Source organism: Girardinichthys multiradiatus, chromosome 13 (assembly GCF_021462225.1).
Source record: "Girardinichthys multiradiatus isolate DD_20200921_A chromosome 13, DD_fGirMul_XY1, whole genome shotgun sequence".
Taxonomy (NCBI): domain Eukaryota; kingdom Metazoa; phylum Chordata; class Actinopteri; order Cyprinodontiformes; family Goodeidae; genus Girardinichthys; species Girardinichthys multiradiatus.
In genome coordinates, this window is record NC_061806.1 from 43,509,737 (window position 1) to 43,515,716 (window position 5,980).

Here is a 5,980-nt window from a genome sequence, read left to right on the forward strand (position 1 = left end):
TTTCTAACAACGTTGAGTCTGGAAAACCAGTAAAAATATATATTTGTTGGCTTGCTGTCTAAAGTTTACGTAGTTCTTATTATTCTGATTTAATGGCTGGTTACGTTGACGGTTGTGATTGGTTTTTGCTCAGAACGTCATCTGCAGCAGTGAATTGTGGGTAATATACTTCAGCAAAGTCCGCTTCGATGCGGGCTTCGCCGAAGGGCGGATTGAGGGCACAAAGGGGGCGGGGCTAAGGACCACTCTGGAGAATTGGGTCACACTACGGACTCGAACCCATCAATGGGAACGCGCAATTCAGGGACACAAGGGTGGAAGTGCGGGTATCGGGACAGGGCCTTTCATCGCGTTCATGTTGTAATTTTTGTTACTTCCGGCAGATCGGAATACGGCAGCAGCCCCGGCGCTCTCAAAAATTGCCATGAACCGCGCACCCATCAGTCAGTAGGGCATAACACCTTCAGTGACCTACTGACTGCCCAGAGGCCAGTGGCATCTACAATGTCGAGCCTGGAAAACCAGTAAAAAAAATATTTGCCGTCTTGCTGTCTAAAGTTTACACAGGCCCTGTCCCAATAGCCGGGTTTCAGTCACTTGATTTTGATGACGCGCGAAGAGGGCGCAATTTCAGATGGAGGGCATGAAGTAAAATGTCAATGGAGGCAACCGTTGCGGAGAGTCCGTATTGTAGGGATTTAGATCCAGTTTCCAGGCAAAGATACAAACAATTAATTCACAGATATGTTGGATGTGACCCGTATCTCATCAAGATGAGTGAGTTTTCGAGAGAACCTCAAGATTTGCCATTAATCGAGGCTGTTGATATCACGAACTATCTGGTACTTCAAACGTCTTACTACACTAAACAGCAGATGAAAGCCTACAAAAGTCTGGAGGCATAAAACTTTTTTGTCAGCGGGTGGGTCCAGAACCTCGGCACCAAACGGCTCCGCGATAATGATCGTTTGGTCTTTGCCAAGGTGAGTGTTACTTCATATGTTCATATATTAGTGGAGATGTTAGCGGTTAGCAGTAGTGGCTAAAACAAACATACAACGCCTCTCTACGGCTACATTAGCTTAACAATCATTACTACATAAATAGGCATTTCACGACAAACTAATGGTAAACAGAACCACGAAAAAAGAAGTTGGACTGCTACTTACCGCTGACGAAGTGGTCGCTACAGACACTCGCATTAGCACACTCTGCTCCTCCCGACCGCAGATGTAGATTTGTAATCCACTTTTTACGTTGTTTTCGGTTCGTTTTTTTACATCTTTCACCTTTATGAATGACAACCTTTGGCACTCGATAATAATGCTTTTCCTTTTCTCTGCTGGAGCGATTGGAACAGCCGTGAACGGCACAAAACATGGGCGTGTTTACAGATGGTAAATCCTCGGCTACTTCACTTCCTGCCCTCCATCTGCATTCCGCGCTCTCGCGGCATAGCTATGTGATGTCACGTGAAAGCTAGCTATACCCGCACTTCCACAATTTTGTCCCTGAATTGTGCGTTCCCGTTGATGGGTTCGAGTGCGTAGTGTGACCCAATTCTCCAATTTTCCACACGTATAACCTGCGCACTTCAACCCTTACATGCACTTGTACAAAGTACACACTTTATAGAGGGGCGTAGGGTGTATTGAGGGTATTGGGACAAGACTGACACAGTCAACTGATGACATCACTTTAGCCCCACCCACTAATAAACAAGGGTGAGCAGCTTCTGTATGGAAGGTCCGATTTCCCCTAAATTTTAAATGCTTCTTTCCAGACGAGAGCTCCGCATGTCCGAACCTCATATGACATGTGCTCACAGTGCCACCTAGTGGCGATGTGTGGAATTGAACGACATCATCAACGGTGGCATGCGGCCGGCGATGCCAGGCTCCTGCGGTCGCTGCACAGGCCGAGTTGCGCTGAGGTACAAGGGCCTTCAATGTTGCTTGCAGCTTTAATTTTATTTCGTAACTTTATTTCATAAAGCACGTTTTAACAGAGATTTACGTTAATGCCTCACCACCGGTGCTAGGCTAAGAGAGTTTTTTTTTATTACAAGAATAAAGTCAGAATTTTTATGAGAACTTTTAAAAAAAGCGCAGCTCTCCATGATTTGGTTCGGACACCTAAATGAATCAACCATTTCCATGCTGCACATTTAGGAGGCCTTTTGGCTCCCCGCCTTGACTCCACAAAAATGGCGGTGACGTCGGACGCCGCTCAGCGTTCGCTAGGGCGTCTCACACTTTTACAATCTTGGATACGCACGGGAATTACGTGACAAGAAAACGTCTTACAAAGACGTGTGATACGTCCTGCAAAGGTGGGATTCCCTAGTTTCCATTGGTATCAAAAAATGCGGGTGGGGAAAATGTGTTTCCTGTAGCATCCGATATGCCTGAAGAACCCTTAGGCATCATCATGTGTTTAAAATGTGTAAAACCAAAAGTATTTGTGGAAAACTAAGTTAGCAAATTGCTTCGTAAACATTAAAGCCTCCTCTTGCGTGCGATTTAGGAAAAAAAAACCTGCCGGTGCAAGAAATGAGCATCCCTCCACTCATTGGGCTTAACAGTATTGAGCAGCGGCTCTATACTCTGAGCTCCTCACCCTATCTTTAAGGGAGAGCCCGGCCACCCTGCAGAGGAAGCACATTTCAGCTGCTTGAACCCGGGATCTCGTTCTTTTGGTCATGTCCCAAAGTTCATGCCCATAGGTGAAGGTGAATCAAGATCTCATCCACCCCTGGTGCCTTACCACTATGGAGCTTTTTGACCACCTCGGTTACTTTAGCCTGGGTGATGGAGTCCAACTTCGAGTCCAGGCGGTCGCAGAGGTAAAAACTTGGGCCTGGGAGTTCAGTGAGGCCATGGAGAAGGACTACCCATCGGCCTCGCTGCAATTCTGGCAAAGCGCCCGACACCTCAGGAGAGAGAAGCAGTTCTTTGCCAACACTGTTAACAGTGACGATGGGGAGCTGCTGACTTCGGACGGGAACTTTATCGGGCGGTGGAAGGAGTACTTCGAGGATCTCCTCAGTCCTGCCGTTATGCCTTCCCTGGTGGAAGCAGAGGCTGGGGACTCGGAGATGGAAGAAAGGCTTATTTAAATATATATCTAGAAGTAAAGACCTTTCAAAAATAAGCTTTGAGCAACTTAAAAATAAAAGCAGAAAAACATCTAGCAAGGTGGAGCCTCATACCATGTCTAAGTTTTAGCTCAGGAACTGAAACAGTTCAGACCAATATCTTACCAAGATTCTTGTATCTTTTCCAAACATTTTCTCAATTTCTATTTCCCAGAGTTCTTTCTCTGAATGGGAGAAAATTATCTCAAGATTTTGATGTCAAGACCTCATATACAGGTCCTTCTCAAAATATTAGCATATTGTGATAAAGTTCATTATTTTCCATAATGTCATGATGAAAATTTAACATTCATATATTTTAGATTCATTGCACACTAACTGAAATATTTCAGGTCTTTTATTGTCTTAATACGGATGATTTTGGCATACAGCTCATGAAAACCCAAAATTCCTATCTCACAAAATTAGCATATCATTAAAAGGGTCTCAGCTTGGACTCCTGCTTTACTTGCACAATGATCATCTGCACTGTTGTATTGCTCTTGCATCTTATACTGCTCTATATTTACTCTCACTCACTTAAAACTGTGCACTTATATTTATATTATATTGTAGATATGTTTGTACTGTTTAATTTGTACTGTATTGCACCGACTACGCCAAAACAAATTCCTTGTATGTCCAAAAACGTACTTGGCAATAAAGCTTTTCTGATTCTGATTCTGATTCTAAACGAGCTATGAACCTAATCATCTGAATCAACGAGTTAACTCTAAACACCTGCAAAAGATTCCTGAGGCCTTTAAAACTCCCAGCCTGGTTCATCACTCAAAACCCCAATCATGGGTAAGACTGCCGACCTGACTGCTGTCCAGAAGGCCACTATTGACACCCTCAAGCAAGAGGGTAAGACACAGAAATAAATTTCTGAACGAATAGGCTGTTCCCAGAGTGCTGTATCAAGGCACCTCAGTGGGAAGTCTGTGGGAAGGAAAAAGTGTGGCATAAAACGCTGCACAACGAGAAGAGGTGACCGGACCCTGAGGCAGATTGTGGAGAAGGGCCGATTCCAGACCTTGGGAGACCTGCGGAAGCAGTGGACTGAGTCTGGAGTAGAAACATCCAGAGCCACCGTGCACAGGCGTGTGCAGGAAATGGGCTACAGGTGCTGCATTCCCCAGGTCGAGCCACTTTTGAACCAGAAACAGCGGCAGAAGCGCCTGACCTGGGCTACAAAGAAGCAGCACTGGACTGTTGCTCAGTGGTCCAAAGTACTTTTTTCGGATGAAAGCAAATTCTGCATGTCATTCGGAAATCAAGGTGCCAGAGTCTGGAGGAAGACTGGGGAGAAGGAAATGCCAAAATGCTAGAAGTCCAGTGTCAAGTACCCACAGTCAGTGATGGTCTGGTGTGCCGTGTCAGCTGCTGGTGTTGGTCCACTGTGTTTTATCAAGGGCAGGGTCAATGCAGCTAGCTATCAGGAGATTTTGGAGCACTTCATGCTTCCATCTGCTGAAAAGCTTTATGGAGATGAAGATTTCATTTTTCAGCCCGACCTGGCACCTGCTCACAGTGCCAAAACCACTGGTAAATGGTTTACTGACCATGGTATCACTGTGCTCAATTGGCCTGCCAACTCTCCTGACCCGAACCCCATAGAGAATCTGTGGGATATTGTGAAGAGAACGTTGAGAGACTCAAGACCCAACACTCTGGATGAGCTAAAGGCCGCTATCGAAGCATCCTGGGCCTCCATAAGACCTCAGCAGTGCCACAGGCTGATTGCCTCCATGCCACGCCGCATTGAAGCAATCATTTCTGCAAAAGGATTCCTGACCAAGTATTGAGTGCATAACTGTACATGATTATTTGAAGGTTGACGTTTTTTGTATTAAAAACACTTTTCTTTTATTGGTCGGATGAAATATGCTAATTTTGTGAGATAGGAATTTTGGGTTTTCATGAGCTGTATGCCAAAATCATCCGTATTAAGACAATAAAAGACCTGAAATATTTCAGTTAGTGTGCAATGAATCTAAAATATATTAATGTTAAATTTTCATCATGACATTATGGAAAATAATGAATTTTATCACAATATGCTAATATTTTGAGAAGGACCTGTAGACTATGAAACATTATATGTACACCATGTCAAGAGTTAATCTTTAGAGAGCATGTCCTACCATCAAAATCTGAAGCTTGGAAACTATTTTCTTAAATGGACAAGCCGGAGCACCCGGACGGAACCGCACAGTTAGAACATGTAAACCTCACAGCAACTTCACAGGTTTGGACCTGAAGACCGCCGTAATGCAGCAGTACTAATAACTATGCAGGAGCTTTTTCAAACTACTGATGTGTGAATATTTCACATTTTGCTATACATTAAAATAGTTTGGACCAGCTTCTATTTTGTCTGTTTAATCATGACCCTGATAAAGGCCACAGGTACAACAGAATATTAATATAGTTGATTTTCACAAGTGTTGCTCTGCATTTCACACTTTAAATCTATGTTTATCAAGATATTTATATCCCTTTCCCAAACAAAGGGTTGACCCTATGGGGAAGAGTGTTTTAATACATTTAGATGTCATTGCTGTAACGCCACAGTTCCTCTGAGCCATCTCTTCAGGTCCTTGTCCGTGGATTGGTTCTGCTTTCTCCACTGAATGAGGACATTGTGAAATTGGACATGCTGCATCCTTGAGTTCAAGATGTATCTCAGTACCTTTTGAGAAGTTGTGTGTTGTTGATGTCTGACACCTGAAAGGTCTGGAGAGTCTCCCTCTTCATCACTTGAATCTTCAGAATCTGGAACCTTATTATGCTCCTGTTCTGGTCATCTTTTTGATTTAAAATGATGAGACGCCAACCAAC